General features: G+C 37.2%; 1 protein-coding gene and 1 pseudogene across 1 annotated transcript in view; one reads left to right on the top strand and one right to left on the bottom strand.

Annotated features, from left to right (window-relative positions):
- Nucleotides 1-21,643, top strand: part of CCSER1 (coiled-coil serine rich protein 1) — a 1,048,396-nt gene that overhangs the window by 1,000,012 nt on the left and 26,741 nt on the right. The gene's annotated exons all lie outside the window — the stretch shown is intronic.
- On the bottom strand, nucleotides 6,462-6,962 carry LOC103287851 (deoxyuridine 5'-triphosphate nucleotidohydrolase-like; annotated as a pseudogene).

The raw sequence follows: 21,643 nt of genomic DNA, 5'->3' as shown, positions 1-21,643 counted from the left end.
ATTTGGGGCCTTTTTTATTCCAGATGAATTTTTGGAGAGTTTGCTCTATGTCTTTGAAATATGCTGTTGGTATTTTAATGGGGATTGCATTGAATCTGTAGATTGATTTAGGTAGTATGGACATTTTAATGATGTTAATTCTACCAATCCATGAACATGGTATGTTCTTCCATTTGTTTATGTTTTCCTCTATATATTTTTTTTTCAATGTCCTATAGTTTTCTGAGTACAGGTCTTTTACATCCTTAGTTAAGTTTATTCCTAGGTATCTTAAATTTGTTTTGGTGCAATGGTAAATGGGTTTTTTTTTTTTCATTTCTCTTTCTGTAAGTTCATTATTGGTGTATAAAAATGCCATAAATTTCTGGGTGTTAATTTTGTATCCTGCTACATTGCCAAATTCATTTATTAGTGTGAGGTTTGCGGTTCAGGGAACAAAGACAGAGATTCCAGGCTGGTCTAAAGGAAGAGCTTTTAATCTTACACTCCCGGGTGAGGTTCACCGGTCCTGAGTCTAGGGCCAGAGAAGTCGCATTGGGTGGGAACTGAGGCACTTTTTTTATACAGCTGTTCAGTGGGGGCGGAGGACCATGAGCTGTTCAGTGAGGGTGGGTGGAATTTCTGCCGTGGGCAGGGGTTCAAGGAATGGAGCCAATATCTGCGTCACCATTTGCTTGGTGCACTGGTCCATCATGGGTTCCAGGAAGGGACCAGCATCTGTGACGCCATCTGTCTGGTGCTCTAGTCTGTTATCTGCATCACCATCGGTTGCATGCATCGGCTTCTGGAATTCCTCTGACCTAACAATTAGCTCTAGTTTTTTGATGGAGTCTTTGGGGTTTTCTATGTATAGTATCATCTCATCTTTACTTCTTCTTTTCCAATTTGGATGCCTTTTATATCTTCTTCTTCTCTGATAGATATGGCTAGCACTTCCAGTACTATATAAAACAGGAATGGTCAGAGTGGACATCCCTGTCTTGTTCCTGCTCTTAGGGGAAATGAGTTTAGTTTTTGTCCATTGAGTATGATGTTGGCTGTAGGTTTCTCATATAAGGCTTTTATTATATTGAGGTATAATCCCTCTACTCACACTTTGCTAAGAATTTTTATCAAGAAAGGGTGTTGGATTTTGTCAAGTGCTTTTTCTGCATCAATTGATATGATTATGTGATTTTTGTCTCTGTTTGTTTATGTAATGGATCACATTTATTGATTTGCAGATATTGTATCATCCTCGCATCCCTGGAATAAATCCCACTTGGTCATCATGTATGATCTTTCTAATGTAATGCTGAATCTGATTTGCTAGAATTTTGTTGAGGATTTTAGCATTTATGTTCATCAAGGATATTGGCCTGAGGTTCTCTATTTTTTTTTTTGTGTTTGTGGTGTCTTTATCTGGTTTTGGGATTAGGGTAATGCTGGCTTCATAGAAAGAGCTTAAAAGTGTGCCTAACTCTTGAATTTTTTGGAATAGTCTGAGGAGGATAGGTTTTAATTCTTCTTTGAATGCTTGGTAGAACTCCCCTGTAAAGCTGTCTGGACCAGGGCTTTTGTTTGCTGGAAGATATTTGATTACTGCTTCAATTTCTTTGGTAGTTATTAGCCTATTCATTTTTTTTTTATTCTTGATTGTTCTTATTGCTCTAAGAATATATGCATTTCATCTAGGTTGTCCAATTTGTTGGAATAGAGTTGTTCATAGGATTTTTTCATAATCATTTGTATTTCTGTGGGATCGGTTGTTACTTCACTGCTTTCATTTCTGGTTTTGTTTATTTGGGTCCTCTCTCTTTGTTTCTTGGTGAGCCTGGCTAGAGGTTCATCAATCTTGTTTACCCTTTCAAAGAATCAGCTCTTGGTTTTATTGATCTTTTGTATTATTTTTGTTTTTGTTTTTTTGTTTTGTTTTGTTTTTTTGGTCTCTATGTCATTTATTTCCACTCTGATCTTTATTATTTCCTTCCTTCTGCTTACACTGGGCTTTTCTTGTTGCTCTCTTTCTAACTCTTTGATATGTAGGGTTAGATAATTTATTTCCATTATTTCTGTTTTTTTGAGATAGGCCTGTAGAGCTATGAACTTCCCTCTTATGACTGCTTTAACTATGTCCCATAGATTTTCGATTGTTGTGTTTTCATTGTCATTTGTTGCCATGATGCTTTTAATTTCTATTTTGGTCTCTTTGGTACCCCAATCATTGTTTAATGGCATGCTGTTTAGCCTCCAGGTGTTTGATTTTTTTATTGTTTTTATTGTAGTTGATTTCTAGTTTTATGCCATTGTGATCTGAGGAGATGCTTGATATGATTTCTATCTTCTTGAATTTAAAGAGACTGCCTGTGTCCCAATATGTGTTCTATCTTTGAAAATGACCCATGTGCACTTGAGAAGAATGTATATTCTGTGGCTTTGGGGTGAAATGTTCTGAAAATGTCAATTTATTCCATCTGATCTAGTGAGTCATTTAGGATTGATATTTCTTTGCTGATTTTTTGTTTAGAGGATTTGTCCAGTGGTGTTCATGGGGTATTAAAGTCCCCTACTGACTGTATTGCTGTCAATCTCTCCCTTGATATCCTCCAGAAGTTTTTGTATGTATTTGGGTACTCCAGTATTGGGTGCATATATGTTTACCAGAGTTTTATCTTCTTGTTGAATTGCTCCCTTTAGTATTATGAAGTGGCCTTCCTTATCTATTGTTATGGCCTTCACTTTGAGGTCTAATTTGTCAAATATAAAACTACTCTAGTTTTTTTGTTTTGTTTTTTCATTTCCATTCTCCTGAAAAACCTTTTCCATCCTTTCACAATCAGTCTGTTTGAGTCCTTTGTTCTGAGGTGGGTTTCCTGTAGACAGTGGATATATGAGTCATGTTTTCCTCTCCACTCAGCTACCCTATGTCTTTTGATTGGAGCATTTAATCCATTTACATTTAAAGTTATTATTGATAGTTACTTGTTTGTCACTATTTTTATTCTTTATGCCTATGTTCTTTCTTTGCTTCCTATTTCTGCTTTTTAAGTTTTTTTCTAGATGCTGCTCTGCTTGGGTATTTCTTCCTACCTTGTCTTCTTTACTGATGCAGTCCTTCGCTTCTTCTAGTCTACTGTTGATGCTTTCTATTTAGTTCTTTAGTGCAGCTATGTCATTTTTCATTTCTTCTTGGTTCTTCTTCATTTCCTCTTGGTTCTTACACATATTGTTTAATTTGCCTTCCAACCTTTTCAGCATCCTTATGACCATTGCTCTGAATTATTTCTCTGACATATTGCTTGCCTCCATTTTGTTTACTTCCTCTTCTGGTGATTCCTCCTTTTCTCTCATATGTGGGCTGTTTCCATGTCTCCCCATGATTGCTCCTCTCAGGGTGCTTGGTTATGTAGCTCTCTCTCTCCTGTATTGACTTAAAGGCACAAAATACAACACAATAAGACACAACACACACAGCACCAAACACAAATGTATTCACAATACTAATAACCCCAAAAAAAGGTGACCACCAGAGAAAAGAGAATTAGGGGGTAGAAAAGAGTGCAAAAATGATATTGTGAAAAGGAAAAAAAAATGTAAGAAAGAGAAGAATAAAGGAGGAGAAAAAATGTATATGGGGAGAAAACTCCAATAAAACAACAGCTAATCCAAAAAATGCAAGCAACAAATACCCAGGATGAATGCAAACAATAAACAACAACTAATCCAAAAAATACAAACAACAAACACCCAAACAACAAACACCCAGATGAATCTGAGGAGGCAGAGCTTATTTCAAAAAGGAAAGGTCAAGGAATTGAATGAATGGGGAAATAGCCACAATTCAGTATAGAGAAGGTAGAAAGAGAATGAGTGTATCAGAAGAAAAGTAAAAAACGCAATACAAAAAAAGAAAAAATATATATATTAAAATATATATATACACACACATATTTATAAAATAAAAATGTATATACATATGTGTGTGTATCTGTGTGTATAAATATATAAAACTTTCCCCTTTAATCTATCTATGTATTTGTGTACTATTACAAAAGGAGAATAGAGAGTAGATAAGCCTGAGTTGGTGCTTGGAATTAATTAAGCTATTAGTAGAAGAAGACAACAAGCAAGGAAAGGAAAAATAGAAGCAAAAAAAAAAAAAACACAAAAAAACTAACCAACAATCAAACAACAACAAGAAGACAGAAAGAAAGAAAATGAGGAAAAATGAGAGGAAGAAAAAAAAATTATATAGTGAAGTAAGAGAAGAGAGAAGTATGCATGGACTTAGAGCAAGAGAGAGGAAATTAGATATATGAGTAAGATTGATTTTTTACAGGGAGTAAAAAGAAAGGATAGAGAAAAACTAGAGCAGAAACAGGGTAAGAGAAACAGGACAATAAAGGGGAAAAGTGAGTAAGAGAGTGTTGGCATAAAGGAAAAATTGAGATAGAGTAAAATAATACTAAAATAAAAATAAAATGTAGAACACTAATCCTAAAATAAAATAAAGAAAAAATAAAATAAACTTCAAAAAAGGTAAAATAATAGTAGTAATAATTATAATTAAAAATATAAATGTAATAATAAAAAAGTAAAATCAAGTGAGAAAAAATATTGGTTTCTTAAGTAAAAGATAAAAAATTAAAAAGTGTAGTGGTGAAGGTCATTCACTTCCTCTACTGTTCTGCTTGGCATGTATGTTTCCTGTCAGGTAGTCAGTACAGTATTGAAGTTCCTTTCAATCCACCACTCCTCTGTGTCATAAGCCACATTCTTGTTTTCAAGCAGGTCGGATCTCTCTTCTCCCTTTGTTTCTCAGCCTGCCTTTAGTTGTATTTACACAAGAGTCAATTTCTGATACAACCCCTGGTTGGCAGTGTTTCTGTATTACTATCTGGGGCTAAAAGCCCCTCTACCCAGTGCTTAGATTTTTCTTTCCCTGCAGCACTTAATAATGGGTTGGAGGGATGGACTGCCCCAGAGCTGGCTTCCTGTTCGTCTCTCTCCACTCTGATCCCCAGTTTCCACATAAACAACTTTCCCCTGTAGCCTCAGTGAGTTTTTTTTTTTTTTTTTTAATTGGAAGATCCTATGTACTGGATTGAGCAAGCAAAAGCAAGGAGTTAAAAAGGAAAAAAGCCAAGGGAAGTGCGCCGATTCACGTCTTTTCCCCCTGGCACTGCACAGCTGGTATAGTACTTCAGGCTGCCTTTCTTGGCTCAGCCCAGCTGTGGGCTAATACCTAGAGTCCATTTCTGCCATCAGCCCTGTGGACCCCCTTCTACATTTGAGGGCTACACTGACCCTACCGGCTGCAGATTTTGTGGGGTGCAGTCTTCCTCTGAGACTCTAGTTCCTGCTGCTTGCATTTCTCCTTCCAGCCTGGATCCCAGATCTTGCCTTTCTCTAGGTGATATCTGATCTTTCCATCCCCAGATTGCCTCACCAGCTGTGTTTAATTCACCAATTCTGGGGCAGGGGGGGGCGGAGAGGGTGTTGCTCTATTTAGCTGTTCCTTCTATCTGCTCTGTGAGAAGGCACAGGGCTCATCTGCATATTCGCACTGCTTTGTCTCCCCCTTGACAGACTTTTTAGGCACCCATAGTCGGGGAGGCTGGAGTCTCGGTGTTTGTAGGTCTGTAGCTGAGGCAGCTGGTCTTTGGGCTTTGTGATTGTAGGGTCCCGGGAGGTATCCGAGGTCTCCCTGGTTGAAGGTAAGGCTGGGCTTCTGATCACAGCCAGTCTCCTCTTCAAGATGGCATGGTCTCTGCGGCAGAGCCGGCTGCACCGGGAGAGATTTCAGTAGCAATAGAGGCTGCCCAGCCAGGGGAGTCTGGTCTGCCAGTCCTCAACAGTCCTGTGGAATATAGCTGTCCCTCACTCACAAATACAGACATTCTCCACACGTCCATGCACTCTCCTTTCGCTCTTACTCACAGACTATCTTGCAGGCTTCTGTCTTGTTGGCAGCCATCTTGGATCTCCCCACCCTTAAAATTCTTAAAGCAGAACATTGTACCTTTTTTCCCTGTAGTCGGTATTAAGTATCTTTTTTTTTTTTACTTTAACTTTTTATTATCTTATAGTTCCATTTACATAATAATTTGTATCTGTGAAAGAATTCAAATTTATTGAATAAAAGGCTTTGCTTATGATTTATAAAGCAAACCAAAGAATAAGTTGTTGAATGGGGAGTATTTAGTGATTTAAATAATACAGTTCTGGGAATCTATAATTGATATACATTTGATTGAAGAAAAAAAAAACACCACAAAAAACTATTAGGTTACCATGAATACTTATAAAACAACAAATGTAGAAAAACACAAAAAAAAGTTCAATGTGATCCCAACAGAGTACTTTCTTCCTTGATCATAAGAGAAACAAATATTTTTCAAATCTAAACCTGTTAAGTTTATAGAAGTGCAAAACACCAAAGAAAAACTCTTTATTTCTCATTTTCTATTTTTGGCATAAATTTAATTTTTTCCAGTAGAATAAAAACCTCCTGAGCCCCTTTCAGTGTCATCCAAAACTTGAACTTCCTCTATTTCTGGATAAAAAATCTGTTCATAAATGAGCAGTGCAATTCGGTCTCCTTTTTTACTTCAAATTTTTCTTTGCCAAAATTAAACAGTACAACACCAAGATTTCCTCTATAATCTTCATCTATAACACCAGCTCCTACATCTATAAAGTGTTCTGCAGCCCAACCGGAACGTGGAGCTACTCTTCCATAGCACCCAGAAGGAGGAGCTATCTGATTGTGGGTTTTCACAAGGGTTTTCTCCACGGGTGGTACTGTGTAATCAAAGGCACTGTGAAGGTCCTAGCCCACCGCGGGCGGACCCCTTGGTGGGGGCGGTGGCGTGCTCTGAGAGCCTCACAGGCCACATGACGTGGAGCCGCAGGTCACCCTCCTCCAAAGGCTGGGACCGCTTGCTGGGGGAGACGGCAAGTGTGTCTTCGGAGCACCGCATGGCAGGGAGGAACGCCTCTTGTTTCTTTTTAAAGTATTCTACTTCCAGCTATTCTTTGTGCCCATACTGCATAAGGGTTTATCTTCTGCCCATGCTCCACCTCTAGCAAAGAGCAGCTGTTGTCCTGGAAAAGACTGCCAGATTTACACTCCAAGCACCTGGATGGAGGCAGGACGAGCCCTCCTGAAGGCCCTCAATTCTAGAATTCTATACCTAAGCTGGGATAGAAAAGACCTAGTTAATTTTAAGGGTGCAAGAGTCTCACATCAAATTTATCCTACTTGGATAGGTTATTAACTATTTGTCCAGAAGCACAAATATAGTAACTGGAACTCTGAGTTAATTGCACTGCCTTTGATATACAGTCACACAGAAAGGTTTGATTTAGAGGTCTTGGGGATACTAGGATTCAGAATTATCCTTATACACTGAGTGGACAAATTATTATGATCTCTGAACGCATAATAATCTGGCCACTCAGTGTATATCCTATATAATGAAAGGCTAATATGCAAATTGTCCCCTCGACCAGAAGTTTGACCAGCAGGAAGGCCGGCTAACTGCCCATGTCCCCTTCCCCTGGCCAGGCTGGCCAGACCCCACCCATGCACAAATTAATGCACCAGGCCTCTCTCTCTCTCTCTCTCTCTCTATATATATATATATATATATATATATATATATATATATATATCTCCTACCTAATAATAGACAAATATGCAAATTGACCATACCTCTGACACACCCACAAGTCACGCCCAGAAGCCATGCCCACTATCCAATCAGAGCGAGTATGCAAATTAACCCAACCAAGATGGCTACAGCCACAGAGAGCAAGGTTTCCTAGGTAACAGAGGAAGCCAAGCTTTCCTGCCTGCCCTTGCCAGGCCTAAGCCTCCACTCAAGCTACAAAGTTTCAATTATAGAAGGTAAACGAATTCAAACAGAAATGGCCACAGAATGGAGCTTGAGAGAGCAGGCCAGGGTTGCCCTCGGCAACAGGGGAAGCAAAGCTTTCCGCACACCCTGGCCGGGCCCACCCGCTTAAGACAACAAAGTTTCAATTATAACCCCAACAGAAATGGCTGCCGGCCTCGGAAGGAGCCCCAGGCTTGGCTCCGCTCCAGGCTACAAAGTTTCAATTGTAGAAGGAAAATAAATTCCAGATACCAGGGCCTCCACTTGGGTTGCCAGGGGGCGTGGCCCACCTGCAAACCACCACAGGCCCCTCACTCAGGCCACCCCACGCACCAAGGGGACCCCACCCTGATCAGGGACACCCTTCAGGGCAAACCAGCTGGCCCCCACCCCTGTACCAGGCCTCTATCCTATCTAATAAAAGAGTAATATGCAGATTGATCATCACTGCAACACACAATATAGCTGCCCCCATGTGGTCAAAGATCCTGCCCCCATGTGGACACAAGATGGCCACCACAAGATGACCAGCAGGGGAAGGCAGTTGGGAGGCACCCGGCCTGCAAGGGAAGGCAGTTGGAGGTGATCAATCCTGCAGGAGAGGGCAGTTAGGGGTGACCAGGCCGGCAGAGGAGGGAAGTTGGGGGCAAACAGGCTGGCAGCAGATTGGTTAGGGGGTGATCAGGCTGGCAGGCAGAAGTGGTTAGGGGCAATCAGGAAGGCAGGCAGGCAAGCAGTTGGGAGCCAGCAGTCCTGGATTGTGAGAGGGATGTCCAACTGCCCGTGTAGGCCCGATCCCGGTGGGGTCCCATATTGGAGAGGGTACAGGCTGGGCTGAGGGACAACCCCCTCCATGCACGAATTTCATGCACTGGGCCTCTAGTATATGTATATATATATATATACACACATACACATACATACACACACACACACCGAGTGGCCAGATTATTATACATTCATAGATCATAATAATCTGGCCACTCAGTGTATAGTAAATGTAGAGGCACAACTTACAATGCTCTCGGGTCTCCATCTGCTTCTCTCCACGATATTCAAAATATATCTTTCCCTGTAATTATAGGGTGTATATATAATTGATGCAAGCAGGTGTTTCTCATACATTTGTGGAACTCTCACTCTCTCTGCTATTCAATTACATTTCAAACATCTGAGTAGAATATAGATTTTTTGATAATACAAAATGGTAATGGTTTTGCCTATGTATAAAGCTAACACCAGTAGTAAACATCCTGAAAATAGGCATTGTTCTATGCACTTATATAGGTCATTTAAGATCTATAACATTTTAAAATGTAAAGATTAGCCCTAATTAATAGGTAAGAAAATAGAATCTTGGACACTTTAAATAACTCATCCAAAGTTGTATAGTACAAAATACTCTACATCCAAATGTTTAGTTTAGGATTGCTTAATGCTTAATGTATGCAATTTATACTATGCTAAATTGACTATCAATAAATGATAATGCATTTGACCTGAAATAGAATAGATATATTACAGTTTCTTACCCCCTAGTAGGAGCCTTGAATCTATTAACACTTTTTACAGTGACAGATTTCAGTAAACCATAAGATATTATTTAAAATAATAAAGGGTTATTTTTTTCAAATATAGCCCTGATTACTTAATTACCCATGTAATATATATAATATATGAAAGAAAAACATAATTTACAGAATAAAACCTGTATATAAACAGTACACAGAATATAAGGATGTAAAACTTCAAAAAAAAGTTTTGAAAGAAAAGTTTAGGACCTGATTCTTATAGCAAAATATAATTAAAATTCTATATAATAATAACTTTCAGAAGAACATTATGAATTATGAAATGAACTAACAATGTAAGAGCCTCATGATGGCTATGACATTTAGTAGCTAGCTATACTGTGCTCCTGAGCCTTTTTTTAAAATCCAATTTATAGAATGAAAGTGATGCTACCTTTTTATTAAATAAAAGTGCTGGTCTAGAGCATATTTTAAATTAAATATATTTTATTGTGTAGTATATACAGATTGAGGTCTAAAAATGTGCTGAGTTTAATCCAATCCACAAATCACTACTGTACTTCTAAAAGATTCTTTATATTCAAATACAGAAAATATTATGTATGTACTCTGCTAAGGCATGAGTACGAAAGAGGAAGTAATTTTGCTTCCACATAAAGATTATTTCAAATGTATTTCCTGTTATCCATATGCCTACTTTAAGGAAAGAACTGACAATATGTGCTTGCCATTGACTCAAATATTGCAGTGCACATTTTCAATTATGCTTCGCAACATAATCAGTTTATATGCTGTGTCCTTTCTGTCCTTTATCTTCAGCTGTTTTACGAAAGTGGAATACTGAAAATTACTCAATATAAGAAAATAGATTAAATATTATTTTGCCAACTTACTCAGATTCCAATGATGGTCTTAGTATGACGAGGATATTTCACATAATTTCTTTGAGATCATGAACTGATTAGTAGGCAAGCAAAATGACATTTTCTTCTCTCTTCTTACTTCATATATGTAATTAAAGAACAATTGCTGATTCTTCTATGTGAAGATGGTCTAAGAAGAATGGGAAAAAATAAACACAAGAAATGATTCATTAAAGATATCATAATAGTTGTGATCTTGAATATATTTCTCAAAAAGTGTAACCTCCTGTTACTGAAATCTACATGTCCCACAATAAAAAATTCACTTCAGCAAAAGCTACATATATGTATATAGCATTTTAATTGTGGTACATGGGTATTTTTATTGTATTTTATTGATTTATTGCAGTGAGGAAGAGAGAGGGATAGAGAGTTAGAAACACGATGAGAGAGAAACATCAGCTGCCTCTTGCACGCCCCCCACTGGGGATGTGCCCACAACCAAGGCACATGCCCCCGACCAGAATCGAACCTGGGACCCTTCAGTCCACAGGCCAACGCTCTATCCATTGTGGTACATGGGTATTTTTATTGAACTATTCAAGTCACTTTAATCTCCCTCTTTCTTTCAGGAGGAACAGCATCAAATTATATGGGATTGACACTCTCTACAAAATTCATAGAAATTAACAAAAAATATCAAAATAGAGTCAACCTAAACAGTTTATCTTTTCTTCTTTTGTTCATTCCTAAAGATTGACTGTATTGGTTAGAAACCTTAAATGGATCCTTACTTTCTACTGACCAAAGTCCTATTATTATGACACTCATGTCCTACTTTCCAATTCCATCAACACTCCCTTACCACACCCCTATCTTTCCAACTCAGTATGTACTGCACATATATGGTGACTTGTTCCACTAATAGGCCTTGCACTCCCTTATTTTATTCCAAGCCTTTGATAACAATGCTACTACATCTCCATGTAAATTTTCATTCTTTATCCATTCACCCAAATTTTAACCATCACCAAGTCCTCATGTGATTCCTTCCATAATATTTTTTTCATATCTCACTCTTTGAATCTGTTAAAAACCATGTTGCCCACCCCTATATCCTCATGATACTTTGTATTATTATTATAGGTACTGATAGTCTTTCTTATACTATAATTTCTGATATAATTACTTGCCTCACTTCTAAATTGTGGGCTTCTTAAGCCAGGGACTTTGCCTTAGTCATCTTTATATTCTTTCAGCCCTTAGAATGCTGTAGAATATTGTAACTTCTCAAAAATTACTTAATTTAAATAGTTTTCCTCAAAAAAGCCGAGGTTATTTAAATTATTTTAATTATTTCAAACTGTGTTATTTTAAATCTAATATAAAAAAGCAAGTAAAACACTGCCTTTTGAATTAGTGCCTAAATACTGAACATCTGGGACTTCTAATGGCAAAATAGTAAAGTCACCTGAGTGTCTGCCAATTGGAGTGATTTGTATGAAGACCTGCATCGTTGACCTAATTATTGGTGTTTTTGCCAAGTTTGTCATCTTACATTATGACAACTATTTTCATATTCAAACTTTTAAAAAGATAACTTCATTATAAGAATGTCTTTAGGGTCATATCTATTTTCTAAATTATATTAAATTTATTTATATCTATATAAATAAATTTACCACAATTTCCCTGACATAGTGCACTAACACATCTCATTCATTAAATGTTGACAGAATATCTACTCTGGATCAGACATGTTCTGGGCAGTGAGAATATAACTGCACAATATAAGCGCAGTTACTCTTTTCCTAGTTTCTGTGATCTGGTTGGAAAAGAACAGGCAAAAAATTACAACATAATGAAATTTCAGTTATGTTTATTTATGGGCTGTCACAATAGCACTTAGCTGGGACACTTAACCTACCTTTATAAGGTTAGGGAAGGCTTTTTGGAAGAACTGACATTTATGCTGTAATGTAAAGAAAGGGTAGGTAGCAGTTAGCCAAGTGAGGAGTGTCTATGTCTCTAGAGGAAACAGAGATGAGAGCACCTGCTGTGGTTAGGAAATAAAAGATATCAGCATGACTGCAATGTATGATACAAAAATAGAAGAAATGACAAAGGAGGCCAGAAAGATGTTGAGGGGCATTAAAACCATTTTAAAAGTTTGAACTTTAATCTGAGGTCAATGGGAAACATTGGCGCCCTCAAGGGAATGGCATGATTATAATTAATTATATTCCAAAAATCACTTAGGCTGCAGAGGGGACAAGGACGAGGTAGAAAGGACATTTGTAGTTTTCAATGCTCCTCGTCTAAGTAGTGAAAGTGGCCAATGAGATAGATGGAATGTGCTTGAGTTAGTATATAATAATTGAATAGATGTCTCAGATAAGAAATGAGAAGTTAATGACGACTCTCAGTTGTGTGACTTCGGCAATGGAGAAGATGATGTTGCTGTTCAGTTAATAAATCCAGTAATGTAGGAGGAGGGTGGTGACCTTTTGCTCCACATCCAAGCACCCCTATTTCAGAGCTATCAATTCTAGGAGGATGTAGACCCCATATGCTGAGGGGAACAAAGGAATTGAATGAGTGTGTGCATTATTTACTGAAGCATTTTCATGGTAGGATGTTCCATGCAGAGAAATTTTAGGTTGTGCTTACAGTGATAGCTAATAATAAAATGGCTTTTAAATAGCAAATACTTTTACTTACAATGCCATTTCTAATTACAAGTTTTCATTTGAATATTTCAAAAAGGGAAATTTGAAAAAAATATGAATTTTTAGGATATGAAATAATGTTATCAACAAGGTTATGAGATAATCTACATATATTTAGAAGCAAGTTGTAGAACAGAAATGAGGTTTCAAAAATAGTCTTTCTGAATTGCTTACGTTAAAGTCAATCTCAATATAAGTGGGTATAAGAAAAGTCATAATTTTGCTAATTAAATTGGAACCTTCCAGACAATTTAACTGGATAGCTTCTTTAACACACTTCAAGAGACTTCGAAAACCATGTTTAAATGATCTATAGAAATCTGATAGTTACCCCAGGCCTTCATATCTTTTTTAAAAATCTCATTATCTACCAAGATTACCCGTTTTCATTTTTAGCTGTAAGACAGCTGGAATTTCAGTTGGTTTATGGGTATCTCACTGGAAAGGCTCTAGTTACTGTGTTTATGCTAAGCTACAAGTTAGAGCTTGAGGAGCACAGAGTAAGATATATGGTGTTTGAAAATGTCCAAAAGAAGAAGAAAGGGGAATATCATTGTTTTCAGAAATAATAGGAATACAGCCAAGAAATATAAATCACACTAAAATTACTTTTTGAAGAGATCTTCTTGTGGCTTTAATATTTTCCAACAAGGAAGAGAAAAAATGCCTCAGAAGTCACACTTTATTCTAGCATACTATATTTTATCATCTGGAAGAATAAAACTAATAGCAATGAATTATATTATCAAATTGAATTAAATATAAAAAAAGATACCATATCTAGCCATGTTTAAGAACTTGCTAAAAGTCCTGCAAAATACATCTTCAGTGTATTCTGATCTAACACTTCTTTAAATGACACTTGGGAATATTTGAATATTGTACTTCATGCATAATGCTGAAAGAGTCCCTAAGCAATTGAACCAGCAGATTTTGCTGCCTTTTATTTTAGAAATATATTACTCTCTATCACTGTGTCATAAAATAAAACTTTAAGTGAATTAGGCATTAATTCGTGTTTTATGTCTTACTGTGTATACTCATTTTACCCTTTTTGTAAACACAGTTGTTTGTCTAAGGTGAAATTATAGATGGTTCTGATAAAAAAAAGAAACAACTACTGGGCATTTTGCATTAAGGTTTAAAATGCCACTGATAGTAAAAATTCCAAGTGGGTCGTTTGAGAATAGCTCCCTTTAAAAGATTGGCTTCTTCAACTATGATGCAAATCTATCTACTCTGTGCAGCCTGAACCTTGGTTGTTTTGCACGACCCACTCAGGGACTTGGACGTAGTGGGAACTGCTGTGCACGTAAAGCTTATGCTCCCTTCTGCTCCCTGAGTAATAAAGGTCCTGATTGAACTATGGTAGATCGACTCAGCCTATAAGAAGAATAAAATCTCAAATTCTTCTCAGGTCTTAACATGTATTACCATTTTCAATATGTCTTTTGGGGGAAAATTAAAAACAAACTATTTTATTAAGCGTAATAAATACTCAGAAAGTATTTACTTAATAAATGTATCAGATTGCTGGAAATTGTGTTAAAGACAGAATCTAGGTCCCCATACAGCAAGTTTAATGATTTGATTCAAATTTTCTGAAGGTGAAAGTGTCTCATTTTAACTATATCCCACAGAAGTTTGAAAAACCACTGATATCAGTAAATAGATGACTAGCTTGCTTCTTAGATTGTCACATAAACTAAGTACTTTTTATTAGTTAACTGAGTTATAAGATAGCTCTAGTTTTATGAGAAACACTGCATCCTGATAGTTAAAATTTGATTAATATACTCTAGAATATTATTTCCCACAATTATGAGGAATATTTCTTATTTCTTCATATTCTTGGCACAGCATCTCCCCACCCCCATTATGTTAATGAAATTGATTACTGAGCATCTGGCAGTGCTTAAAAGAAACCTGAAGATATGCTGAAAATAAGTGGGGTATGTATTTAGAAATACCAACTGGTGATTATATATATACACATATGTGTATGTGTATGTGTGTGTGTATACCTATTTATCTATCCATTGATCAATATCTGTATCTATCTATATGATTTGAATATATATTACATGGGCCTAGTTACCCATTTTAATATATGCTTTCTTCATTGCATCCTTCTTTTCTGCTCTTTTCTTCTAAGAACATAGAGATGGTTTGGAATCTATAATAATAAAAGTATAATATGCTAACTAGACCGGACAGCCAAATGACCTTCTGGACGTCATTCTGGACAAAGCCACAGCAGCAGGGGCTGAGACAGAGGCGGTTAGGGGCAATCAGGCAGTCAGGCGAGCAGTTAGGGGCAATCAGGTAGGCAGGTGAGTGGTTAGGGACGATCAGGCAGTCAGGCAGAGGTGGTTAGGAGTGATCAGGCAGGCAGGTGAGTAGTTAGGGGTGATCAGGCAGGCAGAGTCATTAGGAGCAATCAGGCAGGCAGACGAGTGGTTAGGGACAATGAGGCAGGCAGGCAGGTGAGCAGTTAGGAGCCAGTGGATTGCAAGAGGGATGTCCCAGATTACAAGAGGGTGCAGGCCAGGCTGAGGGACCATGCATGAATTCCATGTACCGAGCCTCTAGTATATACATAAAAAAAGAAGCATGATCTTTTCCCTCAGTTAAGTCATATTATGAAATGTCAACTATAGCATGAAAACATTAAGCAACAAGCAAAATGTAAGTACAACATTATGAATAAATGTTAAGTGGAAAGAGAGGTTACATTTCCTTGGAAATTGGTACCTCAAAGAATGTGTTAGAATAAACCAGAGTGGCTTCTGGAAAGAAGGGATTAGAAAACTTTGCTGTGAAATAAGGCTAATAATAAAATGAAATAGTATCCATTTTCCTGAACCTAAATAGTTTTTACTAAATGATAGAACAATTGGCATACCTTTTCTTCAATGGCTAATACCACAAACACAGAAGATGGAGGAATGTAGTGTATACAGGCTTAACCATTGCAAGTGAATATCATGTGCATGAAGAGTTGAATATCAAAGCTATTTTTACTTTTTCTTTGTAAATTGCACCAGTAGGTAATGCATCTAAACCCATAATAAATGGAAAGAACAAATCAGAGTTCTTAAATTTTTCATTTTAATACAGAAATGACACTTTACCTTAGCTTCAAAGTAATGTGATGAGTTCCAACCTTCATATTGACACAGTGATGAGGGATAGAAGTAATAACTTTGGTCAAATTTGCTGGATATATTTGCACATTGGGAATAATGGAAAAAGCTTCTTATTACAGGAAGACAGTTATCAGTTTGAGGATAGCAGTGATTTACTGCAAATTACTTCAAGGCAAGGTAAAGAAAAATTCAATGATTTCCTTTATAATGCTGCATATGTAATCTTTCATATTTTTGACAGTTATAGTTTATTGGTAATATGATTAACATATCTATGAAATTTTTATTCTGATGAAATATTAGATATCCTTATTCTGGTTGTAGACATCATTTTTCTATTTACTATACAATAACTATCATCCTAATATTTCCTATGTGTCAAGCATTATACTAAGCCTATTATATATATCTCATTCAATTCTTTAATTTTCTCTAATAAAAAGGTATTTTATTATGACCCTTTATATTTTTAGACATGTACTTAATAACAGCCTGATGTCTAAGTGTGATGAGAGATGTTGTGGCTGGGAAAATTGACCTGTGATTCAGATACTCTTATACAAAAACAAAAACAAAACAAAAACAGAAATAGACTCCAGTGTCTTGCATCAATTATTTGTACTTGATGAATAGACAGGCACATACCCTGGATCTTCAAAACAGTGAAGTAAAGGACTATATCCATGTGAGAATGGCAAAACGAATATTCTAGTGCCTTAACTGAAGCCTGTGGGGACTGGGAAGCCTGCACCTCGTGTAGGCTATATTGTTGTTTCTCACTTTGAATAATTGTCTCATGAACAATTGAGTTTCACATCCTAGTCATTACAGATGCTTTATTTTTTGCTTGTTCACATCTTTCATCTATCCCATCCTCCTCCTTTCATGACAACCATACATCCTCACCTTACAAATGGGGGAAACAATGTTTAGAGATGTTAAGGAATTTACTAATATGATATAGCCTTTAAGTGGTTAAGGTAGGATACAGTCTAAGAACGTTCTATGTCAGAGCACAGATTCTTAACTAGTATATTTTATCACCGAAAGTTATTTGTTAGCCAAAGGGAAATTTTGCACCGATAAGGATTTCACCAACAGACCTCCTGGACAAATGTGTGGAAGCTAATAAAGAGTTGCTACTTAAATACTTTAGCCACATGATTATAGTGAAGTTAATTAATAAGTAGGAAACAAAAGGAAATTTAGAATGTCAAGTTTTCTAATTTGTTCTTCAATAGCTTTCATCTCTAGTGGCATTAGATAAGCAAACACTAGCTGCTGGTTCTTTCCCATAGCCGCCTTCTATTTTATATGCACTCTTTCCTTGCTCTGTGTCTTTGAAGTAGCATATTAAGCCAGAAGGGCAGCGTTAGTTAATCAATAGGAGCAGATTCAGGTTTGGAGAAAATAGTGGTGATGCTTCAGGTACAGCCCAGAAATCAATAAGGAGGAGTGCTTCTTAACAGAGTGAAAAAAAAAAAAAAGAGCAGTTACTTTGCTGCAGCTAAATGGCATTTTGTGTTGGGTCACTGTCGATGCAGGGGGCTGATGGGCACCAAGCTGAGGGCCTGTGAGATAGGTAGTTGACATGGTTACGAATGCCATATACCAAGGAGATGATTTAACCTCAATTGGTAAATTATATCTCTAGTTTTGTGAACTGTCAGAGTCAGAAAATGTTTCAATCTTGAGTAAATTCAAGAAAATATTGGAAGGAATTGCAATTTTAATTTGTCACAAAGTTTCTCAACCTTGGCATTATTGACAGTTTGGACTAAATATTGTTTTCTTGTGAGGGACTGACCTATACTCCTTACACACTAATAGTACCCCCCACCCCATTGTGAACATAAAATATGTCACCTAAGAGGCAAAAATGTACCCATTTGAGAACCTCTACTTATCAGACAAAATCTTTTTTACCTGACTTGTAACATGTGCATGCATTCTTTTCCCCCTGATATGATTCTTAGATAAAAATAAAAGTTCTATGTGCACGTACACGAAGGAGTAAAGTATTGCTGAGAATCATATCTAATTTGAGAGTAAGTCTCAAAATCCTTGGGGTTCCTTTTTCCTTGGTTGTATTTTGAGTAGAGATGTTAGTTTCATTTGTGTATTGAATGGCAGTAATTGGTGGTCTTGTTTTTTTTTTGTTTTTTTTGGAAAATGCCGTAGAAACTACTCTTTAAAAGGGAAAGGAGAAAGATCACTATATCTCTGATCTACCATTCTGGGCATTCAAACCTTAACTGAATTATTAGTTGAGATTCTTTGTTTCCTTCTAAAACACTGCACACAAAAATGCTTGATTCTAAGTATGTATTATCTAGAAATGGCTTCACTCCCCTTAAATGGCACTGTTTCTAATACGAGAATCCTTCTTGTCTAGCTTTCATCAGCTATATTTGCTTCCCCACGGTCCTGCATGAGCTATATCTGAGCTACCTGTATGGAAGGGTTGTTTCCTTCCACTTTTGGTAGATAGTTCACATTATTGATGTTTACTGAGTTAAAATCAGGTATACCTTTGAGCTAATATTGGGATGCCATGTTTTAATCTCATCTATATTCATTTTAATTATTGGCAGTAATTCCTTGGATGTAATAAGCAGAATTTACTGTTTAATCACATCAGACCTATTAGTATATTCCGTATACTTTCTGGGCTGCAGTTATTTGGGACATCTGTCAGTATACTTTGTGTGAGGACATAAAGAGGCTTTACATAGAGTTATTTGGTTTTTAAAAAGAAAAGAAAAAATTTCTTGAATATTGAGATAATTCTGATTCACTTGTAAGTACCTTGTTACCTTTTTGAAATACAAGTTTTGCTATTTCACAATGGATTGACTTCTTCTGGGTTACACTAAGTAGTACAAATATTATGTTGGGTCTTATACAAGAACTATACATAGTTTAAAAATTATATTATGTTAATAGACCACAGTTCTCTCTTGTGAGGCAAACAGAAAAAAAAAAAAAAGATGCAGAAAGGAATGCTGCAACTCTATAAAGAGCTTCAGCTCTCAGGTGTGAACTTGAAAGAACATTACCTGGGCCAGGTGATGAGAGGAGTAAGAAAGACTCTACAGTAGCATGTTTTGAAACATTCTGGATGTTGGAATGCTCTCGAATTTTATTTGTTTATTTAACAAAATGCTCACAGCATGCTTTGTTAGCAACACTACCTTCTTTTAAAATTGCCTGAGCTGTTGTAGAGTGAAATAAAATCACTGCACAGCAGTAGGTATAGGAAATCTGGTGACCTCTTTATCCATTCTTCATTCAACACACACAAATTCAACAATGCTGAATGCCAGAATCAGAGTTCCCTTTACTTATGGAGTTCCAGTTGAGGGGCTGAATATATAATTCTCTACTACTTATCTCAATGATCAGTTTATTCCCAGCTTTCAGAGAAAAAAAAATACACTTTAAGAGATAAAGTGTAAGGCTGGAAGAGTCATTGGAGTCTAAATGGATTAGATATGTCTCTGAAGAGACATGATATCTCAGGAAAATCACCCTCACTAAGGTGCTGTAAATATAAATTTGGAGGAGCTTATTTTATATTGACAAGGCTTTGAGCAACATGATCCAGTCAAAAACACCCTAATGTTGTACAGTACACAATTTTTCTGTCAGTAAACTTTTCTTGAGTAAAATATTCGATGGTATATAGTAGACCCAATATCTACTTCAAAATGTTTCATAATCTGTTCATATTACTGAAGAAAAGCAGCAAATGTTATGTTTTTACATATATTCTGGCAAATAAAATATTACCTTTGGTCCTGAAATATGCAGGTTCCAAATTCAACATGTGTAACTATTTCTGAAACTTATTTGATGGCCATATATATTTTTTCATGATTTATCTGTACTTTAACTTTCTGTATAAAGAGCAATCAAGTTAGTTATAAGTCTTGTTTCAGGTATCACATTTCTTTCAGAGCCTTTAAACATTTTATTCTTTGACTATTATGTGAGACATTTGAAATTCTGATAATATAACTTTAAATATAATCACTGTTTGTGACACTTGCCTTCTTTTGTCCCAAACAAGTATATGCATTCTGACTTGCCTTATTTAACTTTTACATTGGGCTGATTAATTTTTAATTACCTAATTAACCTACCTAAAATACTACTTTGTCGTGTCATTTACCTCTTAATCAACTTTCAATCCATCTTCATTTTATTTAAAATTCTAAATTCCTTAAAATTAGCAGGCAAACACAGAAGATAGACAACTTACATGTATGATCATATTTTTTTTCTCTCTCTGTGAACATCCTGTTCCCAAAATAAGCACTGTAACATATATCAACTCCTCATCATAATGCTAGGGATGCCCTCCTGACTTTACAGTAATTCAAATTATATTCATTCTGGAGGATTTAGCTGAGAACATATTTCTATATTCGACCTCTCCCCTTTTTTAATAATTTCACTCAATCCCTTCCTTTTTCTATTTATCTTAAGGAAATTTTTACGAAAGTTAGTTTATATCAGAAAGTAGTCTAGGTTCTAGGGAAAAAGCTATGAACAATTTGAGCAATTATTGCTCCCATAGAACTTAGTCTAAAATAAATGGGTGATAATGTATTGTACATTTAATACCAAAGAAAACTGCTGTAAAGAAAACTTATAGAGTGTGTTTGTATTGACTTTATAAACATACTAGTGGCCCAGTGCACAAAATTCATGCACTGGGGGCGGGTCCCACAGCCTGGCCCTGTGCCCTGTGACAGTCTGGGAGCCCTGCGATAGATCAACCCAAAGAGGTAGGCCACGCCCACCCACCTGGGGCTCCTCAATGAATTGTTCCAAAGAGGTAAGCCAGAGCTGGGGGTCCCGCCCAGAGCAGCCACCGGGATGCACCCCTGCAAGGCGCACACAGAGTCAAGCCCTGCCAACCCTGGTGATGGATTGTGATGGTGTGATAGCATGATGGCTTGAGGGCATGACAACTACCTAGGCTTTTATTAGTATAGACTAGAGGCCCAGTGCATGAAATTCATGCACTGGGGGAGGGGGGTGTGTCCCTCAGCCCAGCCTGCACCCTCTCCAATCTGGGACCCCTCGGGGGATATATGACTGCTGGTTTAGGCCAGATTGCTGTGGGATCGGGCCTAAACCAGCAGTCAGACATCCCTCTCATAATCCAGGATTTCTGGCTTTTAACCACTTGCCTGCCTGTCTACCTGATTGCCCCTAACTGCTTCTGCTTGCCAGCCTGATCACTCCCTAACCGTCCCCTGCCAGCCTGATTGATGCCTAACTGCTCCCCTTCCGGCCTGATCACCCCCAACTGCCCTCCCCTGCTGGCCTGATCGCCCCCAATAGCTCTCCCCTGAAGGCCTGGTCACCCCAACTGCCCTCCCCTGCCGGCCTGATCAACCCAACTGCCCTCCTCTGCAGGCCTGTTCATCCCCAACTGCCCTCCCCTGTCGGCCTGATCACCCACAACTACCCTCCCCT

The sequence above is a fragment of the Eptesicus fuscus genome, chromosome 2, assembly GCF_027574615.1.
Source record: "Eptesicus fuscus isolate TK198812 chromosome 2, DD_ASM_mEF_20220401, whole genome shotgun sequence".
Lineage (NCBI taxonomy): Eukaryota > Metazoa > Chordata > Mammalia > Chiroptera > Vespertilionidae > Eptesicus > Eptesicus fuscus.
This window is presented reverse-complemented; position numbering and strand designations above follow the sequence as displayed.